This window comes from Arachis hypogaea, chromosome 11, assembly GCF_003086295.3.
Source record: "Arachis hypogaea cultivar Tifrunner chromosome 11, arahy.Tifrunner.gnm2.J5K5, whole genome shotgun sequence".
Taxonomy (NCBI): domain Eukaryota; kingdom Viridiplantae; phylum Streptophyta; class Magnoliopsida; order Fabales; family Fabaceae; genus Arachis; species Arachis hypogaea.
Window position 1 is genome coordinate 105787084 of NC_092046.1, and position 27307 is coordinate 105814390.

General features: G+C 37.7%; 1 non-coding gene across 1 annotated transcript; it reads right to left on the minus strand.

Moving 5' to 3' along the window:
- Positions 1–23637: 23637 nt before the first annotated feature.
- Positions 23638–23741, minus strand: LOC112724455 (small nucleolar RNA R71). Its single transcript, XR_003163616.1, has one exon. It is a non-coding gene; the product is annotated as a small nucleolar RNA R71 (small nucleolar RNA).
- Positions 23742–27307: the final 3566 nt, after the last annotated feature.

Genomic DNA, 27307 nt, shown 5'->3' on the forward strand with positions numbered 1-27307 from the left:
CAGCTTTTGGCTTTTGGTGATTTTGTTATTAATACAGCAGTTTCTTTTACTTAGCTTATTTTCAAATAAAATTGGCATATGATCACATTCTAAGTTTGGTGTTGCCCTGCAACAATCTGTTTTCAATATTTCTGGATAATTGCATCAATTCTAAGAGAAAGTGTCACACTAAGTTTGGTGTGCCACTTATTTTTCTATGCAATGTATCCAGCAACACCACTTGTTTGTACAATCATAGTGCCTTTGCTTCTTAGGCCTGTAGTGTCATCTTTAACTAAGCTTGCTTAATTTTTTGCGTTACTCATAGCTTGTTTCTCATTTTTGTTGACATTCATGGTTGAATCACAATCTCAACACCACTGCTCCTACTTGTTGCTTGCTGGAAAAGCACTTATTCTAAGATGGTTATTGGAGGGAGGAAGTCTGCAGGAAAGGACAACAAGGGCGAAGATGAGCTACAAAGGTTGTAAAGTTCCTTTCCTTCGCATTTACTCCCAGTAGACTTAATTGCAATCATGAATGTCTCTTGTTTTGAATTCTAGGGTCTACCTCTGTTCTGTTAAGTTACTTTTAGTTTAGTAATAAGCATGGTTCACTACTTATCATTGCACCTTCATCTTGAATCTGCTTGCACCCATTATAATTAAAAGTGCATCGAAGAAATCATTCTTTTGAAAGGAAAGTGTTGAGGAATTTTATCAATTTTGAGGCAAGCTAAAGATTAAGAGAAATAGACTGATTGTATGATTGTGTATTGAGGTTACATGTGTTGTGAAAACTTGCATGGGAGCTCATAGACAGGAATTGAAATTTGGAGAAGTGTTATGGAAATTCTCAAAAATCTATTGATCCAAGAAGCAGTAAACAAAAGAAAAAAAAGAAAAAGAAAAACAAGGAAAAAGCCCAAGGCTCTGAGCATCAATTACTAGGATGAAAAAGAAAGATACAAAAACTCAAAGAGTTATTGTCCTAGTTACATGCTTATAGTGAATTTGTGTTAAAGAAAGAGGCCTGAGCAAGTAAATCCTAAGGGGTGCTTCATCACCTAATACCTTAACCCAACTGGGTTGGGAGTATTGATTGAAAACTTATCCTAAAGGGCCGCTTTGAGACATGACACCTAGAGTCGAGGCCAAGAAAAATAAATACTACTTCAAGGTGATAATCTATAAAGAGGACTCCATAATACCATCCGAATAACACTCCTAAGATCTAAGACTTCCAAGATGTAAGGACTAATGAACACTGGAACCCTTGCATAAGCATATAATTGGAGTTGGCCTTCATTATCACTTAATCACTTCACTCATCAAGGCATCATAAGAAATTCTTCAGCACACTCCAATAAAAAGAATCCTTTGTGCATAATTCTTTCCTTGCTTGGGGACAAGCAAGATTTAAGTTTGGTGTTGTGATGCGGGTGCATCATTGCCTATTTTTAGTAGTTATTTCAGTAGATTTTTGTTTAGTTTTCATACAAAATTTGCCAATAAATGAGTAATAGCATGAAAAATCTCTTCATGAAACAAAATCTCAAGCATAGGTGAATTTTAGTTAATATACAGGGTAAATATGATAAAATAGATCACACTAAGTGAAGTTTTGATTTTGAGTATTATTAGCACACTTAGTATATAAAGATCATCTTGTATGTTACCTTGATACACTTTGTTTGTTTGATTTCAGGCCAAAAGAAGCAGAGAAGAGTCACGTTAGTGGCTACATTAGTGCTACTAACGTGGGCACTAACGTGGAAGGAAGGAAAGTTTGGAACGTTAGTGGGAACGTTAATGGCATTAACTTTGAAGAAGGAGCAGCGTTATTGGCAAAAGTGTGTGCCAATAACGCTAGCTCAGCAAAGGAAGACCCACGTTAATGGCCACGTTAGTTACACTAACGTGCGCATTAACGTGGAAGAAAGGAGGAAGCTGTGAAAGTTAGTGGAAAAAGTGAACGCCACTAACGTTTGTGAAGCAAAGAAGGCCTACGTTAGTGGCCACGTTAGTGCCACTAATGTGGGCAAAATCTCACCCGGCAGTCTGACCATGCCTTCTTCAAACACAAATAACTTGAGCCACAAAGCTCCAAATGAGGTGATTCCAGTGACAATGGAAAGTAGGAATCCAGAGCTTTCTAAGCATATATGGCACTACATGGTGGACACTAAATTTAAGGGAGAAAACCTGCTCCGAAAGTGCAAAGATGAACATGGTATCAACATGTAGTAAGGCCAACTGACCTCTTCACCTTCCAAGAAGTGTAACTCGAGCTGTAGAGCTTCAAATGATGCGCTTCCAAAGGTGTTGGAAATTAGACATCCAGGGCTTTCCAACAATATATAATAGTATGGGGTGCACATTAAGTTTGAGCTCCAGAACCTGGCAATATTAATCCCCTAAACGCGGACGTTATTGGCACTCACTTTTTCCAATAACGCCAGCGACTATGCCAGCAACCATGTCCCCTTCAAAGGAGCATAACTTAACTTATAGAGGTCTAATTGAGGTGATTCCAGTTGCATTAGAAAGCTGACATTCAGAGCTTTCCAACGATATATAATAGTCCATAGTGGACATGAAATTACAGTACAAATAAGAGGCATTTTTTAAGCCCCAAAAACACCAACTGGGTAGCAAGTGTGACGTTGGCCACACAAGCTTCAGCACTAACGCCACACTTGTAGCGTTAGTGTGGCTAACGGTAGCACTAACGATTAGCACCTGGACCTCAACTTGATTCACTTCTTTCTCAAGTCCACTTCAAAGCTCAAGCAAGCAAGCCCACAATTGTCAACCAATCAAGGCCACAAGAAGCATCTAGAATAGTTAATTTTCATTTCATTGTAATTTACTTTTAATTTCATTTCATTTTGTAATTTAGGAGAGCCTATAAAAAGGCCTTAGTTTCTACATTGAATTCATTCTGGAAAACATAAAATTGATGGAAGGGGGAGAGAGTGAAGACCAATTCAAACTTATGTGAATTGGCACACTCCAAGGGGAGTGGGTCTTCGGACCCCTCCCCTCCTACACTCTTCTTCATTTTCTCTTCTTTTATTCCTTAGGAGTAGTTTCGTTTTAGTTGTAATTTTCATTTATGAATTTTGAAGTTTTAATTTCAGTTTTAATCTTCATCTTTACTTTTCTGCACTTTCTTTCTTTTCTATTTTGGTAGAGCAATGATCAACTAACTCTTTTCATTGGGTTAGAGAGCTCTATTGTGATTCAATGGATCAATTTTAGTTCTTATTCTTCTTTTTCTTTCTTTTCTCTTGATTTTACTAGAGAGCTTTCGATCTTCATTCAATTGGGTAATTATCTCGGAAGAGAAATTGCTCATACTTGGATTTCCTCTGAACCTTGGAAAAGGAATGAGGAAATCATGCTAGAAATGCTCTCTTACATTGGATTAGGTTGGGGGTTGGATGTATATTGTGAAATTTAATCCTACCAATACTTTGATCTATGAATGTGTGTGGTATAATCAGTGACCAAACTTCATCTCTTCCCATGAGCAATTAAATCAAGGAATTGGAAAATTGTTCAAGCTTAGAGAGATTGGATTGCCAAGGAATTGGGATCCAATCACTTAAGATTGCCAAGGAGATCAATGAATGCATTGATTGAGGAAGAGATGAGAATGAACTTGATCCGGAGGATTGCAATATCTCTTGATCCCAATGTTCATTTTATTTTTAGTTCTTACATTTACTTTTCTTGCCATTTTACTTTTCTGCACTTTATTGCTTTTCCTTTCTTTTCTGTCAATTTACAATTCCTGCTGCTTATCACTTAAATCTGGATCGTCTGACTAGGATAATCAATCAACTATTGATTGCTTAATCCATTAATCTCTGTGGGATTCGACCTCACTCTTTTGTGAGTTATTACTTGACGACAATTCGGTATACTTGTCGAAGGAAAATTTGTTGAGAGACAAGTTTCCGTGCATCAAGTATCTCAAGAACACTAGAATGAGTGAAGTGCTTACTTCTTTTTGTGTAATTGTGACATAGATCTCTATGCTAGTGTGTGTTCTAAACCGCATGCAACTTAGAACCCACACACTATTTTTCTTCAATGTCACACTAATTCACTCACTTCATTCTAGTGATTCTTACCTCATTTCAACAATCTATGCTTCCTTTCTTGTGCATTTACTTGTCTTCCCATCCTATTTTCTATCGTACAGGATGATTTTCCCATAAGCAAAAACGGAAGAAGAAGAAAGAACAAGCAGCGGCCGGTTGATCTACCAGCTGAAGGTGGCAATCCGGAAAGTCTCCGTACCCCCTCTGAAGTTGTTCACAAAATAGATCATCTTCTCAGCCAAATGACCATTCCTGACACTTCGCAAACCACTGAATCATCCACAAGAGTTACTAGGCAATATGCTAAAACGTCCATTAATGTTCTCCATGAAGAGTTGCAAGACTCAGACAATGGATCAGATTCACCTAGAATCAACCCTATCATGACCACCTCCATTACAAAATGGAAAGGTCTTACTAAACCTCATCAACACTATCATCTCCAAAATACTGCTCCTGACTTAGCTTTGGAAGATAGAAAGCTAGGTTTCAACAGTTTCAATGCGAACAACGTCTATGAATGAAACATAGATGGAAAAATAGAGTATAACATCATGCATATGTTACAACATATGACAATGGTTTGTACAGCCTATCAAATTGCCCATGAAAGCTCTGAAGAAGCAATAGAAAATGTTATTGTATCGGGATTTTTAGGACAGCTTAAAGGATGGTGGGATAATTATCTCACGAATGATAAAAAAGAAGCCATCCCGTCTGTAGTTAAAACTAATGATAATGGCGAACCTATTCTTAATGAGAACGGAGAAACCATCCCTGATGCTGTTAGCACCTTGATCTTTAATATAGCAAACCATTTCATAGGCGACCCATCTTTGTAGAAAGATCGGTCTGCTGAACTTTTGTCCAATCTCAAATGCAAATCCCTGTCTAATTTCAAGTGGTATAAAGATACCCTCTTAACAAGAGTCTTCACTAGAGAAGATAGCCAACAGTCGTTCTGGAAAGAAAAATTCTCAGCCGGACTCCTAAAATCTCTAGGAGATAAAGTTAGGGACAAAATTAGAAGCTTAACTCCAGATGGAATTGATCCGTACAATTCTTTAAGTTATGGCCAATTAATTTCTTATGTCCAAAAAGTGGCCTTAAAAATTTGTCAGGATGACAAAATTCAAAGGCAACTAGCCCACAAAAAAGCCCAAAACAAAAAAGATCTAGGTTTCTTCTGTGAACAGTTTGGCCTACCCTCCTGTAGTGAAAAGAAAACAAAACAGTCTTACCAAAAAAATGATGGCCCGATCAAAACCCAAATCATGGAAACCGAGGAAGCATTACAAGCCTCCTCCTAGACAAAGGAAAGACAAAGATAAGGAATTGAACCTCACAAAAACCAAATTATCTGCTTTAACTGCAAAAAACCGGGTCATATCAGTAAGTACTGTACGCTCAAAAAGAGGATCAACAACCTCAACCTTGACCCTCAGATTGAGGAGCAGATTAATAACCTCTTCCTTGAAAGCTCCGAAGAAAAATCAGAGCATGAATTTTCGGAGGACTTAAACAACATCCAGCATGATGATGATATATCCTCATCATCTGATGAATATTTTGAGCTCAATGTCATCACACAAGAATAAGATCTTGTTTTTGATGCCATAAACGCTATCTCTGACCCTGAACAGAGAAAATACTTCCTTCAGAAGTTCAAACAAACCTTAGAAACAAAAAATAAATCCAAAACCAAAACCCTGGTTATCAAAAACAAGTACGATGTCAAACCTATTTTCAAAAAACTCGAAAAACAAGTTTCTAAGCCTGTTACTATTCAGGACCTCCAAAATTAGATTAATATTCTCAAGAAAGGAATTCATCTCATCAAACAATAACAACAACAACAACACCAGAATTGCTTGTCTCATATTTTGGAGGAAGATTCTAATAACACTGAGAAAGAACCTCAGAATGATCAAAATCTTCAAAACAAATTCTCCAAAATGAAGAAGATGACCAAATTGTCCAACTCTCGAATGATGATCAAGAAGATGAGATAGCAGAAATTCTCCGGTTAGTCAGTCAACTAACCGTCATGAAATTCTATATCAATATTCGAATTGTCATCCAGGACTTTATTTTGGAAACTGTAGCCTTGTTCAATACAGGTGTAGATAAAAATTGTATTTTGGAGGGTTTAATCCCAACAAATATTTTGAAAAAACTGCAGAGCGCCTTAGTACAGTGATGAGCGGATAATTTTTACGCTTTTTGGCATTGTTTTTAGTATGTTTTTAGTAGAATCTAGTTACTTTTAGGGATGTTTTCATTAGTTTTTATGTTAAATTCACATTTCTGGACTTTACTATGAGTTTGTGTGTTTTTCTGTGATTTCAGGTATTTTCTGGCTGAAATTGAGGGACTTGAGCAAAAATCAGATTCAGAGGTTGAAGAAGGACTGCTGATGCTGTTGGATTATGACCTCCCTGCACTCAAAATGGATTTTCTGGGGCTACAGAACTCAAAATGGCGCGCTTCCAATTGCATTGAAAAGTAGACATCCAGGGCTTTCCAGCAATATATAATAGTCCATACTTTTCTCGAGTTTAGATGACGCAAACTGGCGTTCAACGCTAGCTCTCTGCCCAATTCCGGCGTCCAGCGCCAGAAACAAGTTGCAAAGTGGAGTTCAACGCCCAAACTGGCACAAAAACTGGCGTTCAACTCCAAGAATGACCTCTCCACGTGTAGACTTCAAGCTCAGCCCAAGCACACACCAAGTGGGCCCCGGAAGTGGATTTATGCATCAATTACTTACTTCTGTAAACCCTAGTAGCTAGTTTATTATAAATAGGACCTTTTACTATTGTATTAGACATCTTTGAATCTTTGGAATCATCTTTGGACGCCTGGTTCTTAGATCAGAGGGGCTGGCCATTCGGCCATGCCTGGACCTTTCACTTATGTATTTTCAAATGGTAGAGTTTCTGCACTCCATAGATTAAGGTGTGGAGCTCTGCTGTTCCTCAAAGATTAATGCAAAGTACTACTGTTTTCTATTCAATTCATCTTATTTCGCTTCTAAGATATTCATTCGCACTTCAACCTGAATGTGATGAACGTGACAATCATCATCATTCCCTATGAACGCGTGCCTGACAACCACTTCCGTTCTACATTAGATTGAATGAGTATCTCTTAGATCTCTTAATCAGAATCTTCGTGGTATAAGCTAGATTGATGGCGGCATTCATGAGAGTCCGGAAAGTCTAAACCTTGTCCGTGGTATTCCGAGTAGGACTCTGGGATTGAATGACTGTGACGAACTCAAAACTCATGGGTGCTGGGCGTAGTGACAGACGCAAAAGGATAGTAAATTCTATTCCAGTATGATCGAGAACCTCCAAGATGATTAGCCATGTAGTGACAGCGCATCGGACCATTTTCACAGAGAGGAATAGGATGCAACCAACGACAAGGGTGATGCCTCCAGACGATTAGCCGTGCTGTGACAGAGTATTTGGACCATTTTCCCGAGAGGATTGAAAGTAGCCAGTGGCACCGGTGACATCCTTACATAAAGCCAGCCATAGAAAGGAGTAAGACTGATTGGATGAAGATAGCAGGAAAGCAGAGGTTCAGAGGAACGATTGCATCTCCATACGCTTATCTGAAATTCTCACCAATGATTTACATAAGTATTTCTATCCTTCTTTTATTACTTATTTTCGAAAACCCCATTACTATTTTATATCTTCCTGACTGAGATTTACAAGGTGACTATAGCTTGCTTCATACCAACAATCTCCGTGGGATTCGACCCTTACTCACGTAAGGTATTACTTGGACGACCTAGTGCACTTGCTGGTTAGTTATGCGAAGTTGTGAAGATATGTTTAGACCATGGTTTTATACATCCGTTTTTGGTGCCATTGCCAGGGAATCAATTTCGAACAACGATTCACAACCTGAGTAACAATTTCGCATATCAAGTTTTTGGCGCCATTGCCGGGGATTGTTCGAGTTTGGACAACTGACGGTTCATCTTGTTGCTCAGATTAGGTAATTTTCTTTTTGTTTTGTTTTCAAAAATCTTTCAAAAAAAAATCTTTCAAAAAATTTCTCCTTTGTTTTCAAAAAAAAAAAAATTTAAAATAAAAATGTTTTCAAAAATATATTTTTCTTCAGAATTTTTAAGAATGAATTCTAGAGTTTCATGAAGCATGTTGAAGCATGCTGGCTATAAAACCATGTCTAAATTCTTTTGGACAGAGGTTTTGGCTTAAAAATTGAATGAATTACACTCATATTTTTACTAAAGCTTGGCTGGCTATTAAGCCATGCCTGACCCTTTGATTGGAGCTTTAGACTAAGGAGCATAAGATTCCTGGAATTCATATTAAAAATTTTGGAATCCTTATTTTTGTTTTTCAAATAATTTTCGAAAAAAAAAATACAAAAAAAATTAGAAAATCATAAAAATCAAAAATATTTTTTGTGTTTCTTGTTTGAGTCTTGAGTCATGTTATAAGTTTGGTGTCAATTGCATGTTTATCTTGCATTTTTCGAAAAAATTCATGCATTCATAGTGTTCTTCATGATCTTCAAGTTGTTCTTAGTAAGTCTTCTTGTTTGATCTTTGCATTTGCATGTTTTGTGTCTTTTCTTGTTTTTTCATATGCATTCCTGAATTCTTTATGTCTAAGCATTAAAGAATTCTAAGTTTGGTGTCTTGCATGTTTTCTTTGCATTAAAAATTTTTCAAAAATGTGTTCTTGATATTCATCATGATCTTCATAGTGTTCTTGGTGTTCATCTTGACATTCATAGCATTCTTTCATGCATTCATTGTTTTGATCCATAACTTTCATGCATTGCATCATTTTTCTTGTTTTTCTCTCTCATCATAAAAATTCAAAAATAAAAAAATATCTTTCCCTTTTTCTCTCTTAAAATTTCGAAAATTTGATTTGACTTTTTCAAAAATTTTTAAAATCTAGTTGTTTTTATGAGTCAAATCAAATTTTCAATTTAAAAAAATCCTATCTTTTTCAAAATCTTTTTCAAAAATAAAATCTTTTTTCAATTTTTTTTAGTTATTTTCGAAAATTTCAAAAATATTTTTCAAAAATCTTTTTCTTAATTTTATATCATAATTTTCGAAAATAACATCATCAATTAATGTTTTGATTCAAAAATTTCAAGTTTGTTACTTACTTGTTAAGAAAGATTCAAACTGTAAGTTTTAGAATCATATTTTGTGATTTCTTGTGAATCAAGTCATTATCTGTGATTTTTAAAAATCAAATCTTTTTCAAAACTAATTTCAATTATATCTTTTCAAAAATATCTTCTTATCTTATCTTTTTCAAAGTTTGATTTCAAAATATCTTTTCTAACTTCTTATCTTCTTATCTTTTCAAAATTGATTTTCAAATTTGTTTCAACTAACTAACTAACTTTTTGTTTGTTTCTTATCTTTTTCAAAACTACCTAACTAACTCTCTCTCTCTCTCTAATTTTCGAAAATATCTCCCTCTTTTTCAAAATTTCTTTTTAATTAACTAATTATTTTAAATTTTAAATCTTAATTTTCGAAAATTACTAACATTTTTCAAAAACCATTTTCGAAAATCACTAACTCTTTTTCAAAAATTATTTTTGAAATTCTTTCTTTCTCATCTCCTTTTATTTATTTATTCATCTACTAATATCTCTTCCTCACATCACTCACCAAATTCGAACCCCCTCTTCTATCTGTGTTCGAATTTTTCTTCTTCTCTTCTTCTACTAACAATAAGGAACCTCTTTACTGTGACATAGAGGATTCCTCTTCTTTTCTTTTTTTCTTCTCTTTCTTATGAGCAGGGACAAAGAAAAAGGCATTCTTGTTGAAGCTGATCTAGAACCTGAAAGGACTCTGAAGAGGAAACTAAGAGAAGCTAAATTACAACAAACCAGAGGCAACCTTATTGAAAACTTCGAACAAGTAAAGGAGATGGCAGCCGAACCCAACAACAATAATGCAAGGAGAATGCTTGGTGACTTTACTGCACCTAATTCCAATCTACATGGAAGAAGCATCTCCATCCCTACCATTGGAGCAAACAACTTTGAGCTGAAACCTCAGCTAGTTTATCTGATGCAGCAGAACTGCAAGTTTCATGGACTTCCATCTGAAGATCCTTTTCAGTTCTTAACTGAATTCTTGCAGATCTGTGATACTGTTAAGACTAATGGAGTAAATCCTGAAGTCTACAGGCTCATGCTTTTCCCTTTTGCTGTAAGAGACAGAGCTAGAATATGGTTGGACTCTCAAGCTAAAGACAACCTGAACTCTTGGGATAAGCTGGTCACGGCTTTCTTAGCCAAGTTCTTTCCTCCTCAAAAGCTGAGCAAGCTTAGAGCGGATGTTCAAACCTTCAGAAAGAAAGAAGGTGAATCCCTCTATGAAGCTTGGGAAAGATACAAGCAGCTGACCAAAAAGTGTCCTTCTGACATGCTTTCAGAAGGGACCATCCTGGATACATTCTATGATGGTTTATCTGAGTTATCAAAGATGTCATTGGATACTTCTGCAGGTGGATCCATTCACCTAAAGAAAACGCCTGCAGAAACTCAAGAACTCATTGACATGGTTGCTAATAACCAGTTCATGTACACTTCTGAGAGGAACCCTGTGAGTACTGGGACGCCTATGAAGAAGGGAGTTCTTGAAATTGATACTCTGAATGCCATATTGGCTCAGAATAAAATATTGACTCAGCAAGTCAATATGATTTCTCAGAGTCTGAATGGAATGCAAGCTGCATCCAACAGTACTCAAGAGGCACCTTCTGAAGAAGAGGCCTATGATCCTGAGAACCTTGCAATAGCAGAGGTAAATTACTTGGGTGAACCATATGAAAACACCTATAATCCATCATGAAAAAATCATCCAAATCTCTCATGGAATGATCAAAGGCCTCAACAAGGCTTTAATAATGGTGGAAGAAACAGGTTTAGCAATAGCAAGCCTTTTCCATCATCCACTCAGCAACAAACAGAGAACTCTGAACAAAGTACCTCTAATTTAGCAAACTTAGTCTCTGATCTATCCAAAGCCACTGCAAGTTTCATGAATGAAACAAGGTCTTCCATTAGAAATTTGGAAGCACAAGTGGGCCAGCTGAGTAAAAGGATCACTGAAATCCCTCAAAGTACTCTCCCAAGCAATACAGAAGAGAATCCAAAAGGAGAGTGCAAGGCCATTGACATAAGCACCATGGCCGAACCTGTAAGGGAAGGAGAGGACATGAATCCCAAGGAGGAAGACCTCCTGGGACGTCCAGTGATCAATAAGGAGCTTCCCTCTGAGGAACAAAAGGAATCTGAGACTCATCTAGAGACCATAGAGATTCCATTAAACCTCCTTATGCCATTCATGAGCTCTGATGAGTATTCCTCTTCTGAAGAGAATGAGGATGTTACTGAAGAACAAGCTGCCAAGTTCCTTGGTGCAATCATGAAGCTAAATGCCAAATTATTTGGTATTGAGACTTGGGAAGATGAACCTCCCTTGTTCACCAATGAACTAAGTGATCTGGATCAACTGACATTGCCTCAGAAGAGACAGGATCCTGGAAAGTTCATAATACCTTATACCATAGGCACCATGATCCTTAAGGCTCTGTGTGACCTTGGTTCAGGAATAAACCTCATGCCCCTCTCTGTAATAGAGAAACTGGGAATCTATGGGGTGCAAGCTGCTAAAATCTCATTAGAGATGGCAGACAATTCAAGAAAACAGGCTTATGGACAAGTAGAGGACGTGTTAGTAAAGGTTGAAGGCCTTTACATCCCTACTGATTTGATAGTCCTGGATACTGGAAAGGAAGAGGATGAATCCATCATCCTAGGAAGACCTTTCCTAGCCACAGCAAGAGCTGTGATTGATGTGGACAGAGGAGAATTGATCCTTCAATTAAATAAGGACAACCTTGTGTTTACAACTCAAGGATCTCTCTCTACATCCATGGAGAGGAAGCAGAAAAAGCTTCTCTCAAAGCAGAGTCAACCAAAGCCCCCACAGTCAAACTCTAAGTTTGGTGTTAAACCCCCATATCCAAACTCTAAGTTTGGTGTTGGGAGGTCTCAACAAAGCTCTGCACATCTGTGAGGCTCCATGAGAGCCCACTGTCAAGCTATTGGCATTAAAGAAACGCTTGTTGGGAGGCAACCCAATGTTTATTTATCTAATTTTATTTTTGTTTTTAATGTTTTCTTAGGTTCATGATCATGTGGAGTCACAAAATAAACGAAAAATTTAGAAACAGAATCAAAAAAACAGCAGAAGAAAAATCACACCCTGGAGGAAGCACCTGTCTGGCATTCAACGCCAGAACAGAGCATGGTTCTGGCACTGAACGCCCAAAATGGGTAGTATCTGGGCGCTGAACGCCCAAAATGGGCAGCATCTGGGCGCTGAACGCCAGAATTGCACCCTGGAGAAGAGCTGGCGCTGAACGCCCAGAACAAGCATGGTTCTAGCGTTCAACGCCAGAAATGGGCAACAAATGGGCGTTGAACGCCCAAAATGGGCACCAACCTGGGGCTGAACGCCCAGAGTTGTGTGCAAGGGCATTTTACATGCCTAATTTGGTGCAAGGTTGTAATTCCTTGAACACCTCAGGATCTGTGGACCCCACAGGATCATCTCAGGATCTGTAGACCCCACAGGATCATCTCAGGATCTGTGGACCCCACAGGATTATCTCAGGATTTGTGGACCCCACAGGATCATCTCAGGATCTGTGAATCTCACAGGATACCCACCCACCTCACCCTCTCTCTCTCCATTCATGGTCATCCCTTCTGTTTTTCATTCACCACTCACATCCATACACACATCCCTCTATCTCCTCCATATCTTCTTCTTCTTCATTTATTCTTTTTTCTCTTGCTCGAGGGCGAGCAATATTCTAAGTTTGGTGTGGTAAAAGCATAAGCTTTTTGTTTTTCCATTACCATTAATGGCACCTAAGGCCAGAGAAACCTCAAGAAAGAGGAAAGGAAATACAAATGCTTCCACCTCTGAGCCATGGGAGATGGAAAGATTCATCTCACAAGCCCATCACTAAGAAAAGGATGGAGCAAACAAGAGAGCACATTCATGAATCTCAACAGGCACATGAAGAAGCTCATCATCAAGAAATCCCTGAGATACATCAAGGGATGCACTTACCTCCACAGAATTTTTGGGAGCAAATCAACACCTCCCTAGGAGAATTAAGTTCCAACATGGGACAATTAAGGGTGGAACATCAAGAACACTCCATCATCCTTCAAGAAATTAGAGAAGATCAAAAAGCAATGAAGGAGGAGCAACAAAGACAAGGAAGAGACATAGAAGAGCTCAAGGACATCATTGGTTCCTCAAGAAAGAAACGCACCCATCACTAAGGTGGACTCATTCCTTGTTCTTACTTTCTCTGTTTTTCGTTTTCTATGTTAAGTGCTTATCCATGTTTGTGTCTTCATTACATGATCATTAGTAGTTAGTAACTATGTCTTAAAGTTATGAATGTCCTATGAATCCATCACCTCTCTTAAATGAAAAATGTTTTAATTCAAAAGAACAAGAAGTACATGAGTTTCGAATTTATCCTTGAACTTAGTTTAATTATATTGATGTGGTGACAATGCTTCTTGTTTTCTGAATGAATGCTTGAACAGTGCATATGTCTTTTGAAGTTGTTGTTTAAGAATGTTAAATATGTTGGCTCTTGAAAGAATGATGATAAGGAGACATGTTATTTAATAATCTGAAAAATCATAAAAATGATTCTTGAAGCAAGAAAAAGCAGCAAAGAACAAAGCTTGCAGAAAAAAAAAAGAGAAAAAAAAAGAAAAAAAATAGGCAAAAAAATAGAAAGAAAAAGAAAAAGCAAGCAGAAAAAGCCAAAGCCCTTAAAACCAAAAGGAAAGGGCAAATAAAAAGGATCCCAAGGCATTGAGCATCAGTGGATTGGAGGGCCTAAAGGAATAAAATCCTGGTCTAAGCGGCTAAACCAAGCTGTCCCTAACCATGTGCTTGTGGCGTGTAGGTGTCAAGTGAAAACTTGAGACTGAGCAGTTAAAGTCAAGGTCCAAAGCAAAAAAAGAGTGTGCTTAAGAACCCTGGACACCTCTAATTGGGGACTTTAGCAAAGCTGAGTCACAATCTGAAAAGGTTCACCCAATTATGTGTCTGTGGCATTTATGTATCCGGTGGTAATACTGGAAAACAAAGTGCTTAGGGCCACGGCCAAGACTCATAAAGAAGCTGTCTTCAAGAATCATCATAATGAACTAGGAGAATCAATAACACTATCTGAACTCTGAGTTCCTATAGATGCCAATCATTCTGAACCTCAATGGATAAAGTGAGATGCCAAAACTATTCAAGAGGCAAAAAGCTATAAGTCCCGCTCATTTGATTGGAGCTATGTTTCATTGATAGTTTGGAATTTATAGTATATTCTCTTCTTTTTATCCTATTTAATTTTCAGTTGCTTGGGGACAAGCAACAATTTAAGTTTGGTGTTGTGATGAGCGGATAATTTATACGCTTTTTGGCATTATTTTTAGTATATTTTTAGTATAATCTAGTTACTTTTAGGGATGTTTTCATTAGTTTTTATGTTAAATTAACATTTCTGGACTTTACTATGAGTTTGTGTGTTTTTCTGTGATTTCAGGTATTTTCTGGCTGAAATTGAGGGACTTGAGTAAAAATCAGATTCAGAGGTTGAAGAAGGACTGCTGATGCTGTTGGATTCTGACCTCCCTGCACTCAAAATGGATCTTCTGGAGCTACAGAACTCAAAATGGCGCGCTTCCAATTGCATTGGAAAGTAGACATCCAGGGCTTTCCAGAAATATATAATAGTCCATACTTTGCCCGAGTTTAGATGATGCAAACTGGCGTTCAACGCCAGCTCTCTGCCCAATTCTAGCGTCCAGCGCCAGAAACAAGTTGCAAAGTAGAGTTCAACGCCCAAACTGGCACAAAAACTGGCGTTCAACTCCAAGAATGACCTCTCCACGTGTAGACTTCAAGCTCAGCCCAAGCACACACCAAGTGGGCCCCGGAAGTGGATTTATGCATCAATTACTTACTTCTGTAAACCATAGTAGCTAGTTTATTATAAATAGGACCTTTTACTATTGTATTAGACATCTTTGAATCTTTGGAATCATCTTTGGATGCCTGGTTCTTAGATCAGAGGGGCTGGCCATTCGGCCATGCCTGGACCTTTCACTTATGTATTTTCAAATGGTAGAGTTTCTGCACTCCATAGATTAAGGTGTGGAGCTCTGCTGTTCCTCAAAGATTAATGCAAAGTACTACTATTTTCTATTCAATTCATCTTATTTCGCTTCTAAGATATTCATTCGCACTTCAACCTGAATGTGATGAACGTGACAATCATCATCATTCCCTATGAACGCGTGCCAGACAACCACTTCCGTTCTACATTAGATTGAATGAGTATCTCTTAGATCTCTTAATCAAAATCTTCGTGGTATAAGCTAGATTGATGGCGGCATTCATGAGAGTCCGGAAAGTCTAAACCTTGTCCGTGGTATTCCGGGTAGGACTCTGGGATTGAATGACTGTGACGAACTCAAAACTCGCGAGTGCTGGGCATAGTGACAGACGCAAAAGGATGGTAAATTCTATTCCAGTATGATCGAGAACCTCCAAGATGATTAGCCATGCAGTGACAGTGCATCGGACCATTTTCACAGAGAGGAATAGGATGCAACCAACGACAAGGGTGATGCCTCCAGACGATTAGCCGTGCTGTGACAGAGCATTTGGACCATTTTCCCGAGAGGATTGAAAGTAGCCAGTGGCACCTGTGACATCCTTACATAAAGCCAGCCATAGAAAGGAGTAAGACTGATTGGATGAAGACAGCAAGAAAGCAGAGGTTCAGAGGAACGATTGCATCTCCATACGCTTATCTGAAATTCTCACCAATGATTTACATAAGTATTTCTATCCTTCTTTTATTACTTATTTTCGAAAACCCCATTACTATTTTATATCTGCTTGACTGAGATTTACAAGGTGACCATAGCTTGCTTCATACCAACAATCTCCGTGGGATTCGACCCTTACTCACGTAAGGTATTACTTGGACGACCCAGTGCACTTGCTGGTTAGTTATGCGAAGTTGTGAAGATATGTTTAGACCATGGTTCTGTGCATCCGTTTTTGGTGCCATTGCCAGGGAATCAATTTCGAACAACAATTCACAACCTGAGTAACAATTTTGCATATCATACAGCTAACGGCAAACGTTTACACATTAGGTACAGGCTTTCTGAGGTTGTCATCAAAAATGGTCTTTTATGGATAAAAACACCCTTCCTCCTTGTGCAAGATTTAAGAAATCTGGTCATTTTGGGGACACTATTTTTTAGAGATCTTTACCCTTTAATGATGTTATATGACGGTATCACTACTTATATAGGATGAACCCCAACAACCTTCCAATTTGTTTTAACTCCTGCCCATAAGACCCTCTACCTGCTCCAATTCAAAACTAACCAAATTAACTTCTTGAAAGAAGAAGTCTCCTTCAAAACCCTTGAAACCGAGTTACAAAAGCCTCAAATCCAACAAAAGATTAAGTCCCTTCTTCAACAAATGCAAGAAACAATATGTTCAGATTTGCCTCATGCATTCTAGAATAGAAAACAACATATTGTGGATCTTCCTTATGAAAAGAATTTTAAAGAAAGCCCGATCCCAACAAAGGCCAGACCCATACAACTAAATGAACAACTTCTCCAATATTGTCAAAAGGAAATTACAGACCTTTTGCACAAAAAGCTCATTAGGCCCAGTAAAAGCCCATGGTCTTGTGCAGCTTTCTATGTTAACAAACAAGTTGAATTGGAAAGGGGCACCCCTAGGTTGGTTATTAATTATAAGCCTCTAAACCTTGCTCTCCGGTGGATTAGGTATCCTATCCCAAAAAAAAAAGATTTGTTAAATAGACTAAACTTAGCAAGCATTTTTACAAAATTTGATATGAAATCTGGTTATTGGCAAATCCAGATTAGCGAGGCTGATAGATACAAAACGGCATTCACAGTACCTTTCGGTCAGTACGAATGGAATGTGATGCCATTTGTCCTAAAAAATGCCCCATCAGAATTCCAAAAAATCATGAATGACATCTTCAATCCCTTTTCCGGCTTTGCCATCGTCTATATAGACGACGTGCTAATTATTTCCCAATCCTTGCATGATCATTTTAAACACGTGAAGACATTCGTGCACACCATCAGTCCTAATGGTTTAGCAGTCTTTAAATAAAAAATTAGTTTATTCCAAACTAAAATCCGTTTCCTTGGTCACATGATTCACCAGGGAACAATTACACCCATTGACAGGGCTATCCAATTTGCAGATAAATTCCCTGATCACATTTTAGAAAGGAATCAACTCCAGCGATTCGTTGGCTGCATAAATTATGTAGCAGATTTTATTCCAAATCTAAGCACTCTTATCAAACCTCTCCATGAGCATCTGGGAAAAAAACTCCCCTCCTTGGACAGATACCCACACTAAGATTGTCAAAAAACTCAAACTCAGTGTCAAGAAACTCCCTTCTCTTTACTTCCCTGTTTCACAGGCTTTCAAAATTGTTGAGACGGATGCTTCAGATTTGGGTTACGGCAGCATCCTAAAACAAAGACTTAATAATAAAGAATGTATCATTGCATTTACGTTAAAGCATTGGAATACCTCCCAACAAAATTATTCAACCATAAAAAAAAAGGTTTTAGCAATTTTTTTGTGTATTTCAAAATTCCAATCTGATTTATTAAACTAAAAAAATTTCTAGTCAAAGTAGATTGTAAATCTGCCAAAGACATTTTAAAAAAAGATGTGAAAATCTTGCATCTAAACATATTTTTGCTCGCTGGCAAGCAGTTTTAAGCATTTTTGATTTCGAAATTGAATACATTCAAGGAATCTCAAACTCTTTCCCTGATTACCTTACCCGTGAATATTTGCAGGGAAAGCCGCCACATGCCTAAAAGGGCAACAGTAGCCTCTGTAAGAGGCAGAGGCATCCTACCAGGGCCAAGTAAAAAATCAGGGACAAGCACATGGTTGCATCGAATTGAGACCACCATTTAACATAGGCATTTCTTTGAAGCATTGGTGGTGCTTTTGGGTGCTCCTGTTTGACATACCTGAATTGCCATGAGAATACCCAGGTCAGTGAAAATGTAGAGAAAAATTGAAGATCCGCTGGGATGCTTGTTTCCTGTTAGTCAAATTTTTTGGTGAAAATTTTGAACCCCTCGTCGGTAGGTGGGGGCAAGATATCTGGTAATGGGCCAAAATAATCCCACCATTGGGTAAACCAGTTTGGAAAATGATAATTGGTATTTTTCTTGAAGTAAACGAGCCAGGACTATCTATTCTGATTATTTTGTAGCCAAAATACTCTTGTCCAGGCATCCACATAATCCCAATAAGAATATCCTATTGGGTCAAAAGGTTGGAAAACTTTCTTGGTATTATTTGGGTTTTTTCCAAATTGAGTAGGGGTGAGTACTTTTAGAATTTGAATAGTCAAATGGGTTATGCTGGTGGTATCTTTGGGATCTTTGTAGTGTTTTACTGAGACTCAATCTGAATCCACTAGTATGAATTCATAAAATTGTCTGGTTTTGTTTATGGCTGTTAGTCTAAAATGGAATCCTTGTAGAAAGACTTTAGGGATTACCTTAAAAGGTGATTTTTTCCAGAATTCAGTTTTCATTAAGAGGACAGATGATAATTTATTTTTTGAAATTTATCTGGATTTTGGTTGGGTGTTTAAGGGTTGGGTTTGAATTGATTGTGGTAATTTTGTTTCGGGTCATTACATATGGTCTTTGGGCTGCTACTTGTGACAAAAGTTTAGTTAGGTCTATTTCATCATCATCTAAGCTGTCACACATATCAGCCTAGGATTTTTTGTGAAGTTTTGAAAGGCCTACACCCTAATTTTTTACTTGGCCCTGGTAGGATGCCTCTGCCTCTTACAGAGGCTAATGTTGCCCTTTTAGGCATGTGGCCGCTTTCCCTGTAAATATTCACGGGTAAGGTAATCATGGAGAGAGTTTGAGATTCCTTGAATGTATTCAATTTCGAAATAAAAAATGCTTAAAATTGCTTGCCATCGAGCAAAAATATGTTTAGATGCAAGATTTTTACATCTTTCTGCAAAATGTCTTTGGCAGATTTACAATCTACTTTGACTAGAAATTTTTGGTTTAATAAATCAGATTGAAATTTTGAAATACACAAAACAATTGCTAAAACCTCTTTTTTTATGGTTGAATAATTTTTTTGGGAGGTATTCCAATGCTTTGATATAAATGCAATGATACATTCTTTATTATTAAGTCTTTGTTTTAGGATGACACCGTAACCCAAATATGAAGCATCCGTCTCAACAATTTTGAAAGCCTGTGGAATAGGGAGGTAAAGACAAAGGAGTTCCTTGACACTGAGATTGAGTTTTTTGACAATCTTAGTGTGGGTATCTGTCCAAGGAGGGGTTTTTTTCGCAGACGCTCATGGAGAGGTTTGATAAGAGTGCTTAGATTTAGAATGAAATCTGCTACATAATTTATGCAGCCAATGAATCGTTGGAGTTGATTCCTTTCTAAAATATGATCAGGGAATTTATCTGCAAATTGGATAGCTCATGAGCGGATAATTTATACGCTTTTTGGCATTATTTTTACAGAGTTTTCAGTATAATGTAATTAGTTTTTAGTATACTTTTATTAGTTTTTAATTAAAATTTACATTTCTAGACTTTACTATGAGTTTGTGTGTTTTTCTGTGATTTATGGTATTTTCTGGCTGAAATTGAGGGACTTGAGCAATGATCAGATTCAGAGGTTGAAGAAGGATTGCAGATGCTGTTGGATTCTGACCTCCCTGCACTCAAAGTAGCTTTTCTGGAGCTACAAAACTCCAATTGGTGCACTCTCAATTGCGTTGGAAAGTATACATCCAGGGCTTTCCAGCAATATATAATAGTCCATTCTTTGATTAAGTATAGACAACGTACACTGGCGTTGAACACCAGTCCCATGCTGCATTCTAGAGTCAAACGCCAGAAACAAGTTGCAAAGTGGAGTTAAATGCCAGAAACAGGTTACAAACTGGCGTTCAACTCCAAGAAAGACCTCTACACGTGTAAAGCTCAATGCTCAGCCCAAGCACACACCAAGTAGGCCCCGGAAGTGGATTTCTGCATCATTTACTCATTTCTGTAAACCCTAGTAACTAGTCAAGTATAAATAGTACTTTTTACTATCTTTGTAAGGGATCTTTGATTAGTTTTATGCTATCTTAGACTTTCATGGAGGCTGGCTATTCGGCCATGCCTGGACCATTATCATTTATGTATTTTCAACGGTAGAGTTTCTACACACCATAGATTAAGGTGTGGAGCTCTGCTGTTCCTCATGAATTAATACAAAGTACTACTGTTTTTCTATTCAATTCAAGCTTATTCCTTCTCTAAGATATCCATTCGCACCCAAGAACATGATGAATGTGATGATTATGTGATGCTCATCATCATTCTCACCCATGAATGCGTGCCTGACAAACACTTTCGTTCTACATGCAAACAAGCTAGAATGAGTATCTCTTAGATATCTAATACAGGGGACCGAGTCCGAGATATTAGAATCTTCGTGGTATAAGTTAGAACCCATGGATGGCCATTCCTGAGATCCGAAAAGTCTAAACCTTGTCTGTGGTATTCCGAGTAGGATCTGGGAAGGGATGGCTGTGACGAGCTTCAAACTCGCGAGTGCTGGGCGCAGTGACAGACGCAAAAGGATAGTAAATCCTATTCCAGTATGATCGAGAACCGACAGATGATTAGCCATGCAGTGACAGCGCATTGGACCATTTTCACAGAGAGGATGGGATGTAGCCATTGACAACGGTGATGCCCTACATAAAGCTTGCCATGGAAATGAGTAGGTTGGATGAAGACAGTAGGAAAGCAGAGGTTTTGAGGAACGAAAGCATCTCTATACGCTTATATGAAACTCTCACCAATGAATTACATAAGTATCTCTATCCTATTTTAATTAACTTTTAGTACACTATAATCTCTTACTACATTTGAATCCGCCTGACTGAGATTTACAAGGTGACCATAGCTTGCTTCAAGCCAACAATCTCCGTGGGATCGACCCTTACTCACGTAAGGTTTATTACTTGGACGACCTACTACACTTGCTGGTTAGTTGTGCGAAGTTGTGACAAAGAACTAAGATCATGAACGTGCGTATTGAGTTTTTAGCGCCGTTACCAAGGAATGGAACCGTCACGATTTCTGCGCACCAAGTTTTTGGCGCCGTTGCCGGGGATTGTTTGAGTTTGGACAACTGACGGTTCATCTTGTTGCTCAGATTAGGTAATTTTCTTCTTGTTTCAACTTTTATTTGGTTTTCAAAAACTTTTTCAAAAATTTTTTCTTTGTTTTCGTTTTTCTTAAAATAAATTTTTGAAAAATAAAAAAAAATTTAATAAAATCATAAAACCAAAAATATTTTGTGTTTCTTGTTTGAGTCTAGAGTCAAGTTTTAAGTTTGGTGTCAATTGCATCTTTTTAATTTTCTAAAAATTATTTTTGAAAATTTCATGCATTGCATTCTTTATGATCTTCAAGTCGTTCTTGGCCAGTCTTCTTGTTTGATCTTCATATTTTCTTGTTTTGTGTCTTTTCTTATTTTTCATATGCATTCTTGAAACATTAATGTCTAAAGAAAAAAACTTTTTAAGTTTGGTGTCTTGCATGTTTTCTTTTCTTGAAAAATTTTCAAAAATAAGTTCTTGGTGTTCATCTTGATATTCAAAGTGTTCTTGGTGTTCATCTTAACATTCATAGTGTTTTTGCATGCATTTTTGGTTTTTGATCTTAATTCTTCATGTTTTGTTTCATTCTTGCTGTTTAATGAAAAAAAAAAGAGAGAAAAACATCAAAAAGATATCTTTTCCTTTTTTCTCTTTCATCATTAAAAATTCAAAAATAAAAAATATATCTTTCCCTTTTTCACTCATCAAATTCGAAAATTTGAGTTGACTTTTTCAAAAATTTTTAAAATCTAGTTGTTTCTTATGAGTCAAATCAAATTTTCATTTTAAAAACTCTATCTTTTTCAAATCTTTTCAAAAATCAAATCTTTCTCATTTTTCTATTATGATTTTCGAAAATTTCAAAATGATTTTCAAAAATCTTTTTCTTATTTTTGTTTCATATTTTCGAAATTAATGCTAACAATTAATGTGATTGATTCAAAAATATTAAGTTTGTTACTTGCCTAATAAGAAAGGTTCAATCTTTAAATTTTAAAATCAAATCTTTTTGTTTCTTGTTAGTCAAGTAATCAACTTTTATTTTCAAAATAAAATCTTTTTAAATTTCTTTTTCAAATCTTTTTCAATCAATCCTATCTTTTTGTTTCAATCACATCTTTTTAAATTTCAATTACATCTTTTTCAAAATTTGATTTCAAAATCTTTTTTTACTTCTTATCTTTTTCAAAATTTGATTTTCAAATCTTTTTCAATTAACCACTTAACTTTTTGTTTGATTCTTATCTTTTTCAAAACTGCCTAACTAACTCTCTACCTTTAATTTTTGAAAATCCTTTCCTTCTTTTTCAAAATTTTATTTTAATTAACTAATTGTTTTTAATTTTAATTTAATTCAATTTCAATTTTAATTTTCGAATTTTCAATTTAATTTTAAAAATATTCTTATTTTATTTTATTTAAATTTTCGGATTCTTCTCTCTCTCATCTCCTTCTAATTATTTATTTATTTATTTACTAACACTGCTCTTCATCTTAAAATTCGAACCCTCTCTTCCTCTTGGTGTTCGAGTTTCTCTTCTTTTATTCTTATCTTCTTCTACTCACATAAAGGAATATCTATACTGTGACATAGAGGATTCCATATTTTCTTTTGTGTTCTCTTCTTTTTCATATGAGCAGGAACAAGGATAAGAACATTCTTGTTGAAGCTGATCCTGAACTTGAAAGGACTCTGAAGAGGAAGCTAAGGGAAGCCAAAGCACAACTCTCTGGAGAAAATCTGACAGAAATTTTCGAAAAAGAAGAAAACATGGCCGAAAATAACAACAATGCAAGGAAGATGCTTGGTGACTTTACTGCACCTAATTTCAATTTACATGGAAGAAGCATCTCAATTCCTGCCATTGGAGTAAACAACTTTGAGCTTAAACCTCAATTAGTTTCTCTGATGCAACAGAACTGCAAGTTTCATGGACTTCCATCTGAAGATCCTTTTCAGTTCTTAACTGAATTCTTGCAGATCTGTGATACTGTTAAGACCAATGGGGTTGATCCCGAAGTCTACAGGCTTATGCTTTTCCCATTTGCTGTGAGAGACAGAGCTAGAATTTGGTTGGACTCTCAACCTAAAGACAGCCTGAACTCTTGGGATAAGCTGGTCACGGCTTTCTTAGCCAAGTTCTTTCCTCCTCAAAAGCTTAGCAAGCTTAGAGTGGATGTTCAAACCTTCAGACAAAAGAAAGGTGAATCCCTCTATGAAGCTTGGGAGAGATACAAGGAACTGACCAAAAGGTGTCCTTCTGACATTCTTTCAGAATGGACCATCCTGGATATCTTCTATGATGGTCTGTCTGAACTATCTAAGATGTCATTGGACCATTCTACAGGTGGATCCATTCACTTAAAGAAAACGCATGTAGAAGCTCAAGAACTCATTGACATGGTTGCAAATAACCAGTTCATGTACACTTCTGAAAGGAATCTTGTGAATAATGGGATGCCTATGAGGAAGGGAGTTCTTGAGATTGATACTCTGAATGCCATATTGGCTCAGAATAAAATATTGACTCAGCAAGTCAATATGATCTCTCAGAGTTTGAATGGATTGAAGGAATCATCCAACAGTACTAAAGAGGCATCTTCTGAAGAAGAAGCTTATGATCCTAAGAACCCTGCAATAGCAAAGGTGAATTACATGGGTGAACCCTATGGAAACACCTATAATCCCTTATGGAGAAATCATCCAAATTTCTCATGGAAGGATCAACAAAAGCCTTAACAAGGCTTTAATAATGATGGAAGAAACAGGTTTAGCAATGGCAAGCCTTTCCCATCATCCACGCAGCAAAAGACAGAGAGTTCTCAGCAAAATCCATCTAGCTTAGCAAATATAGTCTCTGATCTATCTAAGGCCACTTTGAGTTTCATGAATGAAACAAGGTCCTCCATTAGAAATTTGGAGGCACAAGTGGGCCAGCTGAGTAAAAGAGTCACTGAAATTCCTCATAGTACTCTCCCAAGCAATACAGAAGAGAATCCAAAAAGAGAGTGCAAGGCCATTGATTTAAGCATCATGGCCGAACCTACAAGGGAAGAGGAGGACGTGAATCCTAGTAAGGAAGACCTTCTGGGACGTCCAGTGATCAATAAGGAGTTTCCCTCTGAGGAACCAAAGGAATCTGAGGCTCACCTAGAGACCATAGAGACTCCATTGAACCTCCTTATGCCATTCATGAGCTCTGATGAGTATTCTTCTTCTAAAGAGAATGAAGATGTTACTGAAGAGCAAGTTGCCAAGTACCTTGGTGCAATCATAAAGCTGAATGCCAAATTATTTGGTAATGAGACTTGGGAAGATGAACCTCCCTTGCTCATCAATAAATTGAGTGATCTGAATCAACTGAGATTGCCTCAGAAGAAACAAGATCCTGGAAAGTTCTTAATACCTTGTACCATAGGCACCATGAACTTTGAGAAGGCTCTATGTGACCTTGGATCAGGGATAAACCTCATGCCATTCTCTGTAATGGAGAAACTGGGAATCTTTGAGGTGCAAGCTGCCAGAATCTCATTAGAGATGGCAGACAACTCCAGAAAATAGGCTTATGGACAAGTAGAGGACGTGATAGTAAAGGTTGAAGGCCTTTACATCCTTGCTGATTTCATAATCCTGGATACTGGGAAGTATGAGGATGAATCCATCATCCTTGGAAGACCTTTCCTAGCCACAGCAAGAGCTGTTATTGATGTGGACAGAGGAGAATTAGTCCTTCAACTGAATGAGGACAACCTTGTGTCTAGAACTCAAGGATCTCCTTCTGTAACCCTGGAGAGGAAGCATGAAAAGCTTCTCTCACTGTAGAGTCAACCAAAGCCCCCACAGTCAAACTCTAAGTTTGGTGTTGGGAGGCCACAACCAAACTCTAAGCTTGGTGTTGAACCCCCACATTCAAACTCTAAGTTTGGTGTTGGGAGGTTCTAACAATGCTCTGAACATCTGTGAGGCTCCATGAGAGCTCACTGTCAACCTATTGACATTAAGGAAGCGCTTGTTGGGAGGCAACCCAATGTTATCTAATTATATTTATTTATTTTCTATTGTTATTTTCTGTTTTCTTTAGGTTGATGATCATGTGAAGTCACAAAAAATACTGAAAAATAAAAAACAAAATGAAAAATAGAATGAAAAATAGCACACCCTGGAGGAGAACAGTCTGGCGTTTAAACGCCAAAAACAAGCATCTGTCTGGCGTTTAACGCCAGAAACAGGCACCAAGCTGGTGTTTAACGCCAGAAACAAGCATCTACCTGGCGTTAAACGCCAGAACAGAGCATGGAAGTGGCGTTTAACGCCAGAAACAGGCAGCAGTCTGGCACTAAATGCCAGGATTGCATGTATAGGGCGTTTTACACGTCTAAAGGGTGCAGGGATGAAAAATCCTTGACACCTCAGGATCTGTGGACCCCACAGGATTCCCACATGATCTGTGGACCCCACAGGATCCCCACCTAACCCTATTCTCTCTTCTTCACACCTTTTCATAACTCTCTTCCCCAAATGCCCTTCACCAATCACTTCAATCACTCTTTCCCATCACCCCCTCACCACTCACATCCATCTTCTCTTTCCCATAAACCCCACGTACCTTCAAATTCAAAATATTTCCCTCCCAAACCCAACCCTAAATGGCCGAACCCTAAACCCCTCCCCACTTCTATATAAACCCCTCATTCCTTCTTCTATTTCACACAACACAACCCTCTCTTCTTCCACTTGGCCGAAACCTACTCTCTCTCCCTCTCCTCCATTTCTCTTCTTCTTTTACTTCTTTCTTTCTTCTTTTGCTCGGGGATGAGCAAACATTTTAAGTTTGGTGTGGTAAAAGCATTGCTTTTTGTTTTTCCATAACCATTTATGGCACCTAAGGCCAGAGAAACCTCTAGAAAGAAGAAAGGAAAGGAAATTGCTTCCACCTCTGAGCCATGGAAGATAGAGAGATTCATCTCAAAGGTCCATCAAGACCACTTCTATGAAGTTGTGGCCAAGAAGAAAGTGATCTCTGAGGTTCCTTTCAAGCTCAAAAGAAATGAGTATCCAGAGATCTGACTTGAGATTCAAAGAAGAGGTTAGGAAGTTCTCACCAACCCCATTCAACAAGTCGGGATCCTAATGGTTCAAGAGTTCTATACAAACGCATGGATCACAAGGAACCATGATCAAAGTGTGAACCCAAATCCAAAGCATTAGCTTACCATGGTTCGGGGGAAATACTTAGATTTCAGTCCGGAAAATGTAAGGCTGGCGTTCAACTTGCCAATGATGGAAGAAAACGCACGCCCCTACACAAGAAAGGTCAACTTTGATCAAAGGTTGGACCAAGTCCTCATAGACATATGTGAGGAAGGAGCTCAATGGAAAATTGACTCAAGAGGCAAGCCGGTTCAACTAAGAAGGCATGACCTCAAACCAGTGGCTAGGGGATGGCTAGAGTTCATTCAACGCTCAATCATTCCTACTAGTAACCGGTCTGAAGTTACTATAGACCGGGCCATCATGATCCATAGTATCATGATTGGAGAGGAGGTGGAAGTTCATGAGATTATACCTCAAGAACTCTACAAGGTGGCTGACAAGTCCTCCACTTGGGCAAGGTTAGCCTTTCCTCACCTCATATGCCACCTCTGCAATTCGGCTGGAATTGACATAGAGGGAGACATCCTCATTGAAGAGGATAAGCCCATCACTAAGAAAAGGATAGAGCAAACAAGAGATCATGGACCTCAACATGAGCATGAGGAGATTCCTCACCATGAAATCCCTGAGATGCCTCAAGGGATGTACTTTCCTCCACAGAATTATTGGGAGCAAATCA